The 18,251-nt window shown below is 39.7% G+C and overlaps 1 long non-coding RNA gene across 1 annotated transcript; it reads left to right on the plus strand.

Moving 5' to 3' along the window:
• Window positions 1-1,430: 1,430 nt before the first annotated feature.
• Window positions 1,431-9,377, plus strand: LOC145795254 (uncharacterized). The gene is made up of 2 exons (XR_014335861.1): window positions 1,431-1,622; window positions 9,135-9,377. It is a non-coding gene; the product is annotated as an uncharacterized LOC145795254 (long non-coding RNA).
• Window positions 9,378-18,251: the final 8,874 nt, after the last annotated feature.

Here is an 18,251-nt window from a genome sequence, read left to right on the forward strand (position 1 = left end):
CTGACTTGGCGACAAAAAAATAGAGGAAATGGTGGTCGGTGGGTGAGATTTCATCGTCGAGAATTATGCTGGTTACTCAGTAGTTTTACGAGGGTGAACGCTCCTCACAGCTTACTCGAAAACGGGGTCGGCATGAAGCACAGACAGGTGGTTTTCAGGCAGTGGACTAGGGTTATCTGTCTGGCAATAGTTCAGCAGAACATGAGCTGATTCACAGTTCAAACATTCCAGATTGGGATGCTAATATGCTATGGAGAGATTCTATGTGGCTATGGAAACTGCTAGAATTATGGATTTGGCTTTCGCACCGACTGAAGACGTCATGTTAAGGGTTTCACCGGAGGTTGTCCCACAACAACCTCCGCCACAGCCATGAAGCTTTTAAGCTGGAACTGTAGGGGGTTGGGTCACCCCCTAACAGTTCGAACAGCTAAACAATTGACCCAACTACATAAGCCCGGTTTGCTTTTCTTAATGGAAACTAAATCTTCATGTTAAGCACTTACACAGTTACATGCTTCTTTTGGGATGCAACATTGGTGTGGAGTGGATAGTAATGGACTCAGTGGAGGTTTGTAGGTGGTGTGGACGGAGGGACTTCATATAATGGTGGTTCACCAGCATAACAATTCATTCAATTGCGAGTGGCGAATCTGAGGAAGCGGGTATGGTTCCTTATTTTGTTCTATGGACATCCGCAAATAGCACAGCGAAAAGCGGTTTGGCAAATGCTAACTAGTGTTATTCACAACTTACATGGCCCTTATGTAATAATTGGCGATCTTAATCAAATTTGCACCAGTTCCGAAAGATGGAGCCTTTGCAAGTCCATGTTGCGAGGTACTACGGATCTTAATGATTTCATTTTTACACACAAATTAATTGATTTACCTCCCAAAGGTGTCTTTTTTAATTGGTGCAATAACCGAACGGGGCAGATGTTATCTATGAATGGCTAGATCGCTGTTTGGTCTCATCAGATTGGTTTGATGCATTTCCGTGTGTTGTTCTAACAGTGTTACCTATTCAAAGGTCAGAGCATAGTCCCATTTTAGATACTATGTTCCAACGGGTATCTGCACCTCGAATATACCATTTTGAAGCGGTATGGCTGTTAGAGCATAATGTAGGCTAGATTGGTCAAAAAGCATGGCAGGCTGAAGCTCATGGATCTAGTCAATATGCAGTGGCCCAAAAGCAAAAATTTGTGATGAAGCATTTACGCAATTGGAGTAGTCTAGCGACCAGACGCGTGGAGGGTTAGATTGCAGGTTTACGTAGACACCTTCACAGCGTTCAACAAAACATACACGTGGAGAGTGATGTTCAAGCTGACTGGGAATTGTGGAATAGATTGGATGACTTGTTGCAAAAGCAGGAATTTTACTGGGTTCAACGCTCAAAGTAGTTTTGGCTTGCAAAAGTAGACCGGGATAATAAATTTTTTCACAGAATGGTCACTTGGAGGATACAACGGAACAGAATTACTTGTTTACAATTGGATGATGGCTCCCTCATAATAGCTCAAGACCAACTTCAGCAACATTTTGTTCAACACTTCACCACTTTGTTCCAAACCAATTTGGCATCAACATCGACTACAAATCACGGCCTTGATTCAGGTGATTTTGTTAATTTTGATTTGTTGCATGTTGAAATTAATCATCTTTTTGCCCATAATAAAGCCTTATTGGATAAACCTTTTTTTTGGTTCTGAAGTCATCACGGCTCTTTTTCAAATGGGTAAATTCAAAGCACTTGGCCCTGATGGTTTCATTGCTGGGTTTTATCAAAAATTTTGGAATATTGTGGGTGGCAAGGTGGCTGAAGCTGTTCTTACTTTTTTAAATTCTGGTTTTCTTTTACAGGAATTTAATAAAACTTTTATTTGTCTTGTCCCAAAAAAGAAAAACCCTTTAACAGTTCATGATTACCAACCAATCAGTCTTTGTAATGTAATTTATAAGCTTGGAGCTAAGGTTTTGGACAATTGTTTGAGTGAGGTTTTGCCCGAATTAATTTCCTTACATCAAAATGCTTTTGTGAAAGGTCGCCTTATTGCTGACAATGTGTTTTTAGCCCATGAACTAATTTTATTTATCAAGAAACGGAAATACGGTAAAATAGTTTTCTTTGGAATGAAACTGGACATGAACAAGGCTTATGATCGGGTCAATTGGGATTTTTTGAAACAAATTCTTAGGAAAATGAGTTTCGGAAAAATGGATTTTATTGATAAATCAATGTGTTCGAACGGTCTCCTTTTCTGTTCTGGTGAGTGGCCAACAGTCCCACTTTTTTGAACCCAAATCGGGTTTACGCCAAGGTGATCCTTTATCTCCATATTTATTTATTCTGGTCATGCAAGTTTTGACTGCTGGTTTTGTCCATATGGGTGAAAGCAATATTTGCCGAGGAATTTGTATTAGTGAGAATTCTCCTCCAATGTCTCACCTCCTCTTTGATGATGACATTTTTATTTTTATGAACTTTTGCGCCGAAGAAGTTTGGTGTCTCCAATGGTTTTTAAAATCTTTTTACGAATAGTCGGGCCCTAAAATTAACTTCTCAAAATCTAAATTGTTTGTTAGTCCGAATATTACCCCCTCACAATTACATTTGTCGGACTCCATTTTTCAGATTCGTTGTGTTAGTAAGCCAAGGGTGTATATGGGGGCAACATCAGATTTTACAATACCTAAGAAAATTAAGGTCTTCAGAGCATTGACAGAGAAAATTTAGAGCAAACTTCAGAGCTGGAAATGCAGTTTGCTTAATATGGTGGGGCGTAGTACGCTGGTTAGACATGTCCTTCAGTCCATTCCCTTATACTCTTTTTCTTGTTTTTAAAATTCCTCGGTATGTGTTACATAAATTAGATTGTATCATTCGAAAATTTTTCTGGAAGTCTACCAAGGGCAGAGGGTTTTGCTGGCGGCAATGGGACAAGGTTTGTCTACCATTGGCTTGGGGAGGTCTTGGGTTTATTTAGAGACCTTCACTGTCTTAACCAAGCCTTGCTAGCTAAACAAGCTTGGCGATTGTGATCTAATCCGGATTCTCTTCTTTCAATGGTCCTTTTGGGCAAATATTGTAGTAATGTGGGGTTTGACAAGGTGAAGTCAAGTTCAAACGCTTCTTGGGGTTGGCGGAGTATTCTTTGGGATAGAGACCTACTCTTTTCTGGTCTTAAATAGGTTGTTGGGAACGGGGAACAAATTAATCCCTTTGAGGAAGAATGGATTCCTGCCATAGATAACCCACTTATTGGCCAAGGGTTGGACATAAATTTCTTCTCTCTCATTGTTTCGCATTTTATTGACAAACCGTCTCATTGTTGGAGGATCAATTTATTGAGTTTGTTTTTTCCTATATCTTGCATTCAGCATATACAATGTATTCATATTCCTGTCATGTCTCATCCTGATAGACAATTTTGGTGTTAAATCTGGTCCTTACTCTGTCAAGTCGGGTTATTGGAAAGCGTTGGAAATCTTACTTCACTAGAAACAATTGGTTGATGATCGGAATAATCCAGTTTGGTTATGGTTATGGAAGCTTCAAATCCCTCTAAAATGGTCTATGTTTATTTGGAAGTGTTTGCATAATATTCTTCCAGTCAAGTATTTCTTGAAATGTCGGGATATGATCGATGATGCTTTTTGTCCACGATGCAAGCAGGAAGATGAAACTCTAGAACATTTATTTTTCAAATGTCCCGAATCACAGCGGATTTGAAGGGATAGTTCTTTGGGCTTGGATTTTTCACACGGAGAACCAATGACTTTCCCCGCTTGGTTAGACAGCTGGAGACAACAATCTCCTGAGCCTGAGATCATTAATCATATCATGGAACTGTTGTGGGTTATATGGAAACAACGCAATAGAATAGCGTTTACCGGTATTATGGTGTCTAGTGTTTAGGCTTTTAATTTAGCAAAGGAATTGGTATCATATTTACATATATGACAGGGTGTTCAGGATGTGGATAACCAGCCCTCAATTCAAGGGTTATTATTGCTTACAAAACCCCATCCAGGAATTGAAATTCACTCTTATGTTTTCGCAAACTCTAATTTTCTTGATGGTTGTTTGTAGGAATATAAAGTAATCATTGATGGCTCCTAGTGTAAGGAGGATAGAAGTGAAGAAAATGATATACTAAAAGATATTTTCCATTCATATCAAATCTGAAGAACCACATAGTATTTTATACAAGAAACTTTGTACACACTCTTAACTATATCTATTATACATGTGCCTTCTAACAGACTAGTCTAACTAACTAACTGACTCTAACAACCTCTTGTACATCTGGACTAACAGTTACATAATCCTTCTCAGCATGATCTGGACATACTAGATGAGTCCTACTGCTGCAGCTTATGGACCCTATGATCAACTCCTTATCACGCCCCTACAAACTGATGGGGGAAGGAAAGACCATTAGTTTGGACTACAAATAATGAAATCTGGCAGGAGAAAGAAGCTTAGTGAAGATGTCACACCCTCATTATCATTCCGTACTAACATCCACCATCTCCTAGCTTCTTCCTTGAGTGTGAATGCTGCCAGCAAAACTTTCTGTGCCTCAGTACACGGAAATACTTCAAATATTTTCTCGGTTCCTAAGACCCAAGCCTCAGCTTTCAACGGTTCAATAACCCCCTAAAATTCTGGTGGTTTCATTTTATTGTATTTCTGTGTCAGGGTTATCACATCATAATTAGTTGGTTCAAGCACATGTATTTGCCCTTGTTGCTGTTGTTTCAGATTTTCGGTTAAGGCTTCAACCATTCTTTCTAACTGGCTAATTCTAGTGTCAGAAGATTCAGATTCGTCTATACTCCTTGTCATTTCCATTGGTTACACACAAACAGGTGTTTATTAATATAAGAAAAGTTCTCACTGTTCTCACATTTTATTTCATATCAAACGCGTTTATACTTTTATTTCAATTCAGATACAGTCACATGATCCTTCACTTTCATACGTTTGTGTTCACATAGGTTCCACATTCGGTATTGAAATTAACACTATATGTTATTCCACTTAATTTCTTTGATCATGCACAAAGGTTTCATTTCAATTCATTTTCAATAAGGACGTGTTCAATAATAGTTCACATACTTACACATGATAATGCAATGTCCCCATTTCATTTCTAAGACAACGTATAGCTCATATGGACACGTGTGTGCGGTATAACTCGTGCTCTGATACCACTCTGTCACGACCCAAACCTGCCTAACAAGATTAAGGGGCTAGCGGAAGCAAATACATAAATATAATTGTCCAATGAGCTGTGCTGATTTATATGAAACAGAATATTTAAAAACTTTATATGCAATAACCAAAAGTCATACATACATTATACCCACACACATAGTAGTAACTTAAGTCCAGCCCAATAGAATTAAATTAAGTTATACATATACACAGAACCAACAGATCTTAAACACAGGACACTTCGGAAACCTCCACGTGAGGCACAATGGTTGGCTGACAACAGAACACAGATCCAGACAAAAGCCTTCAGGCTCGGGCTCCAAAATGCTCACCTATATATATATATACACACAATGAGCTAAAGCCCAATGAATAACATTAAGGTAAATGGGTAAGTGAACGAACTCCGAACATATCATACATGTAAAATAGATCATAGCATAATCATTCTCATATCAGAACATACTAATGGTACATCTCATAGAACACATCACAGAACGTCTTCCGACTAGAGTAATCGGTTCCGGATACCGATTAAACACATATCACCACAATGAAGTGGCTAACGAGATCTCGTAATTACTTGTATGTCATGGACCCGCATTTTCATACCGCCCCCCATGACTTGGGACTATCTATGGATGCCATAATAGGTTTCAAACATGGAATATTCGTTCACGAAAACAGATATTATTTCAGAAATCAGAACTTATCACATTTCATTTGGAACATAATTCATATAAACGTATCTTTACCATTACGTTACTCACAGTGGTTCTCGCAAACGGTTAATCAATCTTCAGACGTTGACTTACAAACACAAAGGTACATAACACAACACATCTCATTATTACACATTCACGTAGCCAACACAGCTTAACTTTCTTATACATAGGTTTCTTGCTTAACACATTGCTCAAAACACACTCTTGAATCTCATAACTTAGTACATTCTACACTTAGTGTGTTTCTAATCCATACTCATTATCAAAGTTTAATTAGGTCTTAGGAATGCCCTAGATGCAATGAGGATGCCAAAACATGAATTGGAACACTTAGTCAAATTTTCTGAAAATAAGGTCTACGCTCGAGCGTGGGTTTCCCCGCTCGAGCAGACATGCAGACAATGAAGGCTCCGCTCGAGCATGGCTTTCCCCACTCGAGCGGACTGTAAACTCAAAAAAGTACTAGATGCAAGGTTTTCACGCTCGACGGGCGCTCGACCCACGCTCGAGCGTGTTGCATGTGTTCAAAGTTCACGCTCGAGCGTGAAAGTCCCCGCTCGAGTGTGGGTCAAATTTCTGGAAAATCCAGATTGACCTCCCAAGATCAAAACTCGAATTCCACCATCCAAAACGCATCTCTTGGGCCCCAAAACTTGAGATAACAAAGTAAACTTGTAAAACATGATGAATTAAGAAGTATTTCATAAAATCATGGCCCAAGAGTTTGTTAAAAACTCATAATTTCAACTTAAAACATAATGAATGTTTATGAACACAACATGCATGAATTTTTCTTGTATCAAACCTCTCAAAACATGATCAAACACCACAATACAACTTGAAACTTGATGATTTCCCCAAATGAAGGTGAATTTCAAACATGCATGAGAGAATTCTTGGAGTTCATGCTCAATTTGTGAGAAAATGCACATGCATGCATGAATTGCAACTCAAATCTTTATTCTAAGCTCAATGTACACATTCAAACTCTTAATCTTGAAGAAATTTCATGTTAAATGACTTAGTTACACAATCTAGAGGTTGTAAGCTTACCTAGAGCCCTCAATAGCTAGATATTTGCACAATCTTTAATCAATTCAAGCTATAGCCTTCAATTTCTCTTTAATCTCTACCTTTCTCTCTCTAGAATTGCACTCTCTCACTCTCTAAAACAAACTCTCAAATTTTTGCACTAAGGGGAAATGAAAGAAATGAGCTCAAATGTGCTAAATGTGATGCATATATAGTTATGAGGCTAAAATACATTAATTAAAACATAAGGCTTGCCAAACGCAACTTAATGAATCGTTCTAAATCAATTTTTAATCAAACTTGCCATATGATTCTAAAAATTCCAAATAACCTATTGATGTAATCAATTCCGATTTCGGATGCCGATGAGGTCCTCAATTTACATATTAAAGCGGAATTCAAAACAGATATTTCTACAAGTAACAGATAAAAAGCCAAATATCAAGCAAAATACATAATAAACACATAATTCGTTTTAATCCTCTCATTAACATCCTTTATTACCGATTAGTGGCTAATTGTGGATCGGGATTATTACAAGATGGCAGAGATTATCACACCAGACAGTGGGAATAGACAAAGAAACACGCATGTGACGACCCCGACCTCCAAACTAGTACATTATATAGTTTTAATGAGTTTAATTGCATGATTATGTGCTTGATTTTGTGATTACATGTTTAATTCTATAATTATCTATTAACATATGAAATATCTGTTTAAATTGATAGCTTAGAGTCGGTAATTGAGAACCTAAACGACTTTAGAAGCTGAAATTGACTAGCCCAATAGGCTAATTGGAATATTTAAAATTTTATGGTGACTTCAATTGAAATTTGATTTGGATCAAAATAATTAGAATAAACTGATTGGATTAAATAGAATTAAGCCTAGTTAATTAACCTTAATCGACTTTGATTAGGCTAAACTAATTACATCTTATATAAGGCTCAACTTAAGCTTATGAGCTCATTATATACACTCTTGGGCTAAGATTTGAGAGAGAGAGGGGAGTTGAACTCAACACTTTAGAGAGAAGAATGAGAAATTGTAGGGAATTGCTAGAGAATTGGAGAATCAAGCTAAGACCACACTTAAATTCAACACGAGATATGGCACTCAACACTAATTCATGTAGGCATGGCATATAGAAGTTGAATTCCTCTCATTTTTGAACTCATTGGCATGTTGTTGAAGAAGATGAGCTATGAGTATCAAGAAATGGAAGAATAGAGTTGAATAGCTTACATGCATGCATATATGAGTTGGAATTTCATGGAATTCATTCATGCATGGCACAATCATACATCATTTTGGAGAATCCTTCATGTCCTCATGCTTTTCATGTTACTTAATTATGTTTTGAATATGTTTTGAAGAGTTATACATCCAATTTGAATTAAACATTATTTTACAACTTGAAATTGAAGTTAACGGTTGAGAATTTGCCATGATTTTGAATAAATGATTTCAATTGGAAGCAAATTTTTATGTTACATAGTGATTCTCCATGTTTTTGTACCAAAACCCCACAATTTGAAGCTTTGAGAACCATGTTTGAACTTCAAACACAGTTCTGGAAATTCCAGAATTCATGTTGTCCACTCGAGCGAGGAAGTCCACGCTCGAGCGTGGAATTCGGGCTCCTAGAAGTTTCTGAAATTTTATAATCCACTCGAGCGACAAAAGTGGCGCTTGAGCGAGGACCTTTTTCTCCCGTCTTTCGCTCGAGCGACCATCGAGCGAGAATTTCATGTATCCAGTACCTTTGCAGACCGCTCGAGCGACGGATGTATGATTGGTTTATCGAAATCGATGTATGATTGGTTTATTGAAATTTTAGTCTCTTATGAATGAATGAAGTTCCCTTTTGAAAATGTATTCATGACTCAACCATTGACCCTTGCCTGGGGGAGATTAATATCATGGCCCATTGGATAATTGGATATGATATTTTGATTGACTCTCGAGGTTCTATTGCTATAACGACATTGTTATTCTATCGAATGTAATACATGTTAGTTTGAATGGGTATTGATGTTAAAATTTGTTATTCGTAATATTGTTAAACTTCATTCATAAAACCTCTTTATTCTGTTATTACCCATTGGGCATTAGCCCACTAATTATTTATATATGTAAATGTAGGTGGGCAAGCTGAACATCAGAGCTAGATAGCCTCGAGTCTACCCAAGTCAGCCTTTTGTGGAGTTTCAGAGTGAAGTAATCAAGCATGAGAGGAGCCATGCTTGTCTGACTCCTATTTTGTGTAGTTATTTGTTTTGTATTTGTATATAGTTGGGGTTACATTTTGTAAAACATGAAATGTACTTGTGTTACATGGCTTGTACTTTTGATAAAGGTATTTTTGAAACAAAACTTGGCTTAACATATTTGCTCTCCTCATATATGCACAGCTCAATGGATAAAATTCTTTGACTTTTAAACTTCTGCTAAGCCCCGTATCTTATATTACAGACTCATTTGTACAGAGGTCGTAGGTAATCTATGATTACTGGCCGGTCATGACGCTAAACCTACAGGGACGGGTTTGGGTTGTGACAACGCATGTCAGCAAAATGCATTTTGAGCCAAGAAACTTCAGCTGTTGCCTGAGCTAAAGACCGATATTCGGCTTCAGTGGAGGAGTGAGCAACTGTAGGTTGTTTCTTGGCAACCCAAGAAATAAGATTGGGACCAAAAAACACACAATACCCAGAAACAGACCAACGATCAGAGGAATCACTAGCCCAATCAGCATCGAAGAAAACTTGAAGATCAAAAGAACCAGGAGTAAAGCATAAGCCATGAGAAAGAGTGCCTTTAAGATACCGAAGAAGCCTCTTAACAGCACAAAAATGACCATTAGTTGGATTATGCATATACTGACAAGCTTGATTAACAGAAATAGCAAGATCAGGTCGAGTAATAGTTAAGTATTGCAGAGCACCAACCAAACTCCTATAAAAGAATGATTAGAAAAGGAAATAGAAGAATCAACAGTAGTAGAGGTTTTCAGAGACATGGGAGAGGAATAAGGTTTATAGTCAAGCATGCCAGCTTTAGTAAGAATATCAATAGCATATTTTTGTTGAGAAAAAAACAACCCAGAAGAAGTATGAGCAACTTAAATACCAAGAAAGTATGAAAGAGGACCAAAATCTTTTAAAGCAAACATAGAATTGAGTTGATTAATCAAAGAGGTAATATGAGAAGAGTTATTACTTGTGAGTAGAATATCATCAACATAAACTAAAAGAAAAGTAAGAGAAGTGGAAGTATGTTGAATGAACAGAGAAGTATCAGAAGCACTATTATGAAAACCAAGAAAAAGAAGATAAGAAGAGAAAGTGTTATACCAAGTGCGAGGAGCCTATTTCAGACCATAGAGGGCTTTATTAAGCTTACAAACATAAGAAGGACGAATGGAATCCTCAAACCCAGGGGGTTGAGTCATATAGACTTCCTCAGATAAATGACCATGAAGAAAGGCATTGGACACAACCAATTGATGGATAGGCCACTAAAAGTGAAGAGCAAGGCACAACAAAATACGAACAGTAGGTTGTTTAGCCACGGGACTAAATGTATCATGAAAATCAACACCCTCTTCTTGAAGATATCCTTTGGCTACAAGACGAGCCTTAAACCGAGCAATGGAACCATCAACATGCTTTTTAATACGAAAGACCCATTTACAACCAATGACATACTGAGAAAAAGAAGGAGGAACCAAAGTCCAAGTACGCTGACCCTGCAAAGCTGAAAACTTCTCTGTCATAGCATGAAACCAGTCCTTAGAAAGAAGAGTATCTTTATAAGAAGAAGGCTCAGTAACATCAGAAGAACATGTAGTAGAAACAAGAGCAGGTAAGGAAGACTTAGACCTGGTAATCATAGAATGTGTATTAGAAGTAGAAGGAAGAGAAGGAATGTGAATAGAAATGGAAGAGATAAGAATTGGAGAAAGAGAAGCAAAAAAAGAAGAAGAATGAGCAATTGGAGAAGAAAGAGCTTTAGAAGGAGAAGTAGACAAAGTGGCAGAAGGAGATAGAGCAGGAGATAAAGCTGTAGAAGGAGAGGGAGAATGAGATATAGAAGAAGAGCAAAAGCAAGAAGTCAGATCAGACATAAAGGTATGACGAGAAGAGGAAAATGAAACAGGAACCAAAGGAAAAAGAGTCTCATCAAAGACAACATGCCGAGAAAGATATATCTTGTGAGTAACAGGATCAAGAGATCGATAGCTTTTGACAGTAGGATGATAGCCTTAGAAAATACAAGGAAGAGATTTGGGCTGAAACTTGTGAACGGTGTAGGGCTTGAGCCAGGGATAGCATCGACAACCAAAGGCTTTGAGAAAATGATAATCAGGTGGAGTATGAAAAAGAATTTCATAAGGACTAAGAGGAAAGACCCGATTTCCAGGAAGCTTATTAATAAGATAGATAGCTGTAGTAACTGCATCAAACCAGTATTAAAGAGTGTAAGATGAGCTAATTTGAGCCCACTAAATTGATTAGGCCCAATAGTTCAAGGTTGGTGGGCCAGGATTTATCGCAAGTTCAAGATTGGTGGGTCCGGATTTATCGCCATCAAACGGGTTGAATCGCTCTAAGCCTTGAAAGGGTTCGGATCCACGAACTTAGAGACTTACTCGGGCCTGGACTCGAAAGGATATTGAGCAAGCCTAGAGATCCGAGGCACTCGGACTCGAAAGGGTTCGGATCCACGAACCTAGAGATCTGAAGCACTTGGCTTCGAACGGATTCAGACGCAATCTAGAAGCTTGCTCCATTAATGAGTCCCAGAACACTTGCGGGCTCGGAGCTTTCCGGGATCTACGCACCAGAACCATGGGCGTAATGGAGTTCGAACAAAAGACCCGATCCCGAGGATGGTGAATGGAGATAAATTCACTCTTCGGTTAAGCTAGCCTATACCCGGGTCGAGGTGGCACGATCTAGAGGGTCCTTGAGACTTGGTAATATTTGCGGTAGGGCGTTCTCTTGAACTACCCCTGACCCTTCTGCAGTAGGACGTCCTCTGGGATTACCCCTGACCCTTTAGGATGATTGGGGATCATTGGTTAGGTGTGGCTAAGAAGAAGGGTTCGCCGAGAGGTTGATCTCCTCTTCAGGGTTTTACTCATCCTAGGAGAGGTCACCTCCTCGAACAAGGTGGTTAGAGAGAATATTTTTCTGCCTTGCACATGGGCTCCACCCTACATCATGAGGTGCCTATAAATAGCACCCACCCATAGCTTTACAAGGGATGGATTTTTTGGAGAGAAAACTCTTGGGAAAGAACTAATTTCCCTTCTCCATTATCAACCTTGAGAGTGAAAGTAGGAGATCCATGGGAGAACCTTGCCATTATTCTCTCTCTAACTATTTTGCCTTCTTCTTCACCCAATCTCTTATCTCCATCATCTCATTTATTTTGTGTTCTTAGTTGAGACTATTGAAGAATCTAAGCCTCTCATCATCTTCTAGAGAATTCGAATTTTTCTTCAAGGATCTTCGAAGATCTTCTAATTTTCCAACAACTTTCTTGAACCCTCTTATACATTTGGCGACTTCACTGGGGAGGTGGATTGGTTAATGGTCTCAACGAGATCTGAAACTCATACAACACCGACAAAAATGGCAGATAATGAGACTCATCAACAAGGCTCTTCCAATGGTGGTGATGAAAGGACTCAAGTTCAAGACTCACCTCTCATCCTTGAAGCCATTCAAGGACTTCAAAATACTCAACAGGAGATTCTTACCACTCTTCAGAATCTCACTCACACCATGTTGGTGATGAGTTCTAATTTTGCAGCGGCGCCAAACGGAAATCAAACTGGTGGTGGAGGTATTCCTGCCGGAGTGCAAAATCAAATCCAAGAAGAAGTAGGCCCCAGTCAACCTGTGGCTCATGGCCACACGGCTACAGTAACACATGTTCAAACCGCAGTAGGCGGCAGCAGTTTGCCCACGCCCAGGCTCCATGGCATGCCGAGCCAAGATCCAATGGTGACTAGGGAAGGTTCTGGTGTAATGAATGGCGCTCCGGTGACTATTGGTGTTCAGGAAAATATAAGGAGCATGATGGCGCAAAAGGGAGCTCTACCCGTACCTAATCTTGTTACGCCGCCAGTAAATGTTACTCAAGCACCAAGCGGGCCTCCTTTGGTGCCGACAACAAATTTGCAAGCACAACCCGGTATAGCAGCGCCGTGCGGTGGACTTTACGGGCCTCAATTCAATATCTCATCACTAACTGGCTTGTCTATAGGCGCTGATGGCCAGTATCGTCAAATGTCCTCACCAATGATGAATTCGCAGCACCAGAATGGCCAAGTCGCCCCTAGCTCAGTCTTCAGGTCCATAAGCCAAGTTCCAGGGATACCACCATCAAACTCTCTCCTTCAACAGTTTCTCACTCTCGCCGATGTACAAGCCATGTTCGATCTCGAACGCGGCAAGAGGACTTTACCCTCTTTGCCTGATCCGGATGTCAAGCCGCCTTACCCTATTGAAATGCTAAGCTATCCATACCCTAAGGGGTATACAATGCCAAAGTTCGTCAAATTCGATGGCAAACAAGGAAATGCTCGAGAACATGTTGTGCAATTCATCGAGACTCTGGGTATTCATGGTTCAAATCACGTCCTCCGGCTGAGAGAATTCTCTAAGTCCTTCACTGATCAAGCATATAGTTGGTATGTTAATTTGGCCCCAAACTCTGTTCGAAGTTGGGAGGAGATGGTTAACAAATTCCACTCCAAATTCTTTCAAGCAGCTGAGAAGGTAACTGCACTCACCCTATGTAAGGAAAAGCAATGAGAGAGTGAAGACATTCTTGAATATGTGAAGAGGTTCCAAGACAAAGCCGTGGACTGTCATGAGGCTGTGGAGGAAAGCTACTTGGTCCAAATCTGTGTTGAAGGGGCATTGAGCGGGTACAAAATGCTTCTCATTAATCACAAACTACCCACCTTCTCGGCACTAATTGAAGCATCTCGAAACATCAACGCACCTCAATCTCCGGAGATCGGGTTCGAGACTAGTTATAAAACCAGCTTCAAGTCATCCTGAGGACCTTCTGTCACTGCGGCTTCCGCGTCTTCTACACGAAAGTCGCAGGGGGAGGAATTCAGTGGTCAGAAGAGGAAAAATTGTGAAGATGACACTCTTTTTCCGTGTAGTGTTGAGGAGGTGAAGGCCTTAGTTAAAGAATAGGTGGCAGACGGGGAACTGAAGTTGCATCGTATCGAAGAGTTGTTGCCGAAGAAGGATCGCGAGGGCCCTAATTATTGTGTTTTCCACCAATCACTAAGACACCTTACAGAAAAGTGTCTGTCACGACCCAAACCCGCCCCTATGGGTTTAGCATCATAACCGGCCAGTAATCCAAGATTACCGAAGGCCTGCTTAACAGTAATACAGTAAAACAAAGTACAGGGGCATGGCGGAAGCCAAAACAGTAAATAAACAATGTCCAATGAGCTGTGACAGTCTGTATGCCAAAAAGACTTTTCATACACATATACACGAACAGTACAAAACAGTATGTACATATATACAATCATTCAGTTCAGGGACCTAATCCCTATTAAACAGTACCGTAACAGTCTATACAGTTATACAAAACAGATACAGAGACAGACGGGGAAAATTAAAAACACCCCTAAGCCATAACTTGACAGACTTGGAACCTCGTTGTGAGGCATATAGGTTGGCTCAACAAAACTGGAGTTTACCCCGACGCTTCTAGCCACGGTCTGGTGCCTGTACACCTACATATATATATATGAGCAGTGAGCTAAAGCCCAGTGAATAACGTAATGTGTAAAGAGGTTAAGAATGAATGTCCTTACAATAATGAAAACAGTTCGTTAATTCAGTATATCAGTCATTCAGTCATATGTGGTACATCCATTAGCATAAAAGTACAGCAAACAGTAGATCTTAAAAGACCAAACAGTAAATGATGGCCATCAATCAGTAAACAGTAGTGGTTCCAACAAGGGAACCGACAGAGATCTCTGTAACAGTAACAGTAAAACAATAGTTGCTAAGGATGCCACAGTACAGTTCAGAATATAGGACATACATTCATTTAATTAACATTATCAGTTCAGAAAGCAGTACAGTTCAATTGTTCAGAAGATAATCATTTTGAACATATCTTTACGTAGTTGTTACTCACCGAGTTCTGGGCTACAGTAAAGCTAGAACGCGTCCCCAGTCGCCAACCCTACACAGTTACAGATTGAACACACACTAAGCTACACAGTCGGGAAAAATAATAACTTAATCCCTAATTTGCCTCGGTGTGTTCTACATCTATATCCTCATTAAGATGTCTTAAACTAGGCCTAAGAATGCCTAGGGTGGGATGAGGATGCAAAGATGCATTCAGAAAACATTTTCAGAATTTTCAGAAAACAGGGGTCACGCTCGAGCGTAGGTTACTCCGCTCGAGCGGACATGCAAACAAAGGTTTCTGCTCGAGTGTAGACTTACCCGCTCGAGTGTTCTGCAAAACAGTCAAAAGTGCTGGATAGGTGAAAATCACGCTCGATTGGGCGCTCGACAACCGCTCGAGCGTCAATTATTCCGCTCGAGCGGACATCAAAACAGTGCAAAGTACTGGGAGCACGAATTTCACGCTCGAGCGCCAGTCACCCCGCTCGAGCGTGAGTTCAAAATCTGGAATTTCCAGATTTGAACTTCCAAGCTCAAACCAAGTTCAAATGCATTAAAACCAATTCCTTTGGGCCCTTTTCCCGGAAAACATTTGTAAATACATAGAATAACATGATTCAAAGCTCAATTTGTAAAATCAAGACCTAAAAGGAAGATCAATTCAACTCAATTTGAAACCAATTTTCATGAACATAAATCAAACATAACATGCATGAATTTAAACCATTTCAAAGCTCAATTTCATGCTCTAATGAGCCAATTCTTCCAAGGACAAGATGAAATCATGGACTTAAACACAATATGAACATGCATGTAACATTTTACCATGAAATCAACTCACAACTCAACAATTCAAACATGCATGCATGAATTAAGCTATAATTCAACATGTTAGAACTAAATTATGACTTAGCTCCTCAATTAGACATGAACCATGCAAGGACTAGCTCGAATTCAACAATGAGGAGGTGAAATCCTTACCTAAGTCTTGAATTAGAGGTATGGAGGCTCAATGTTGCAAGTTTTCTACAATATCCTCAAGATTCCAAGCAAAACCCTCAAGAACACATCAATTCTCTCACTCCCTCTCTCTCTAGATCGGTTTTGTGCTCAAATGAGGCTGAGGAAAAGTTTTTCTAATTGTGTATAAGGCTCAATATGTTGAGGTAGGGGGCTACTAAGGATGGCAATATTGCAATTAAGTCTAAGTTGTGCAATTTATCAATAATTAACCTAATTTAATCGTACCAAATCACATTTTAACTGAATATGCCATAAAATCATATAAATTCCAATGAACACAAATCATCAATCAGTTTCAGATTCGGCCGCCGATAAGGCCTTCAATTCGTAATTTAAACACAAAGGCATGAACAGATAATCAAACAGTCAACAGATAGACATACAATTAAACAGATATACTTAATCAATTCAGTTCCGAATTTCAGTCAGTCAGTTCAGTAGTTCAATCAATTCAGTTACCAATCATAATCAGTCTCAGTTTAGCAGTAATCAGTGGTTAATTGGTAAACAGTGACGAGGGTTGTTACAGTCTCCCCTCCTTAAAAAGAGTTTAGTCCTCTAAACTCGAGTTACCTTCGTTTCGAAAGAAAACAGGATTCAGAGAAAACAGTTCAGGATATCTTTTAGCCATGTCCTCTTCCCTTTCCCAAGTGGCATACACGCCACCATGGTTTTACCAGTCGACTTTCACTAACGGGATCTCTTTGTTCCTCAACTTCTTGATCCGTCTGTTTAGTCTCCCCTCCTTAAAAAGAGTTTACTCTACAAATTTCAAGACAAGCAAGTCTAACAAAATTTTCAGTAGCAACACCAATCCTTCATTTGCCACATTAATACGCTATGTATGTCAAGTTAATCGACACAAGTTCAAGATTCAACAAATTCATCTCCTCAAACATCAACAATAACAAATTACAACAACTCTATGGTCTTCAATACGCAAGGGATTAAGATTCATTGCAACAAGTCTATCAAGATTCAACAGAGCACTAGTTCAAGATTGTTTGCAAGCCTCAAGACTGAAATCAAAATTACCATCAGAGTTCATAAATTCAGAGTGTATCAGGGCAAGTTCAACAGTGTATTACCCATCTCAAGCCAAAATTGCAAAATTCAAGATCAAGGCATTTTACTTCTCTCAGTGACCAAGCATTTAATAGGGGTTCACTCAAGTCTTATTTTCTTTAGCAATGAGCAGCAATCAACAAATTAAGATTCACAATATATGTATGTATATCAGATGTAGAGTTCAAAACAGTGGGTTTAAGTATTCACCCACAAACTTGTGATCTCAAGCTTTACAAATTTTAGCATCAGTAGAATTTAAAATCACAGGCATTAGCATTAAGGCCCAGTAGGTCTAAATTCGTGAGCACAAAGGTCCATCAAAGCAAGAAAGGAAAGTTGGTTTAAACAAAATTTTACCCACAGATCAGAGAAAGTAAGAGCAGATTCAAAACAACAATGAACAAGAAAACCGAGAAATGGTGCAAACTGAAGCCGGAGCAAGCCGCGGCTAGAGGCAGTGGCAAGGCCGCAAGTGTGAGACGCACAAGCACGGACCGTAGATATGAAACAAGCACACTCGAGGCCAACGGCAAGTTATGTAGTGCTAGGCAAGACCACACACGTCGCGTTGAGTGGGCGAACGTGTGTGGTCAGTGTCGGACAATCTGAAGCCGGAGGTAGCAGTGGTGTCACAGAGGAGTCGACAACCACACATGTCACGTTGAATGGGCAACGGTGTGGTCGGCTCTGGGCAGTTGGGATCGATGGCGAAGTTGCAGCAGAGAGGCCAACAGTGGTCGAGCTTGGCAGTCGAAAGCCAAGAGCGGCAGTGACGTCGCTGAGGAGTCGGCATTGGTGCTGGTCAGCGAGCTCCGAAGTGTCTGGATCTGGGTCGTGACGTCCGCAATGATTGGAGCTGGGACAGGTCGGTGACGCTGCTTAGAGCTACGATGACCAGCATGCAAATGGTGGTAGTCTCTGTTTTGTTGAAGAAGAAAAAGCCTGGGTTGGTCTTCGTCAAGTAAGTCAAAAAAAA

The sequence above is a fragment of the Camellia sinensis genome, chromosome 7 (assembly GCF_055761805.1).
Source record: "Camellia sinensis isolate YWXY chromosome 7, ASM5576180v1, whole genome shotgun sequence".
Classification (NCBI taxonomy): domain Eukaryota; kingdom Viridiplantae; phylum Streptophyta; class Magnoliopsida; order Ericales; family Theaceae; genus Camellia; species Camellia sinensis.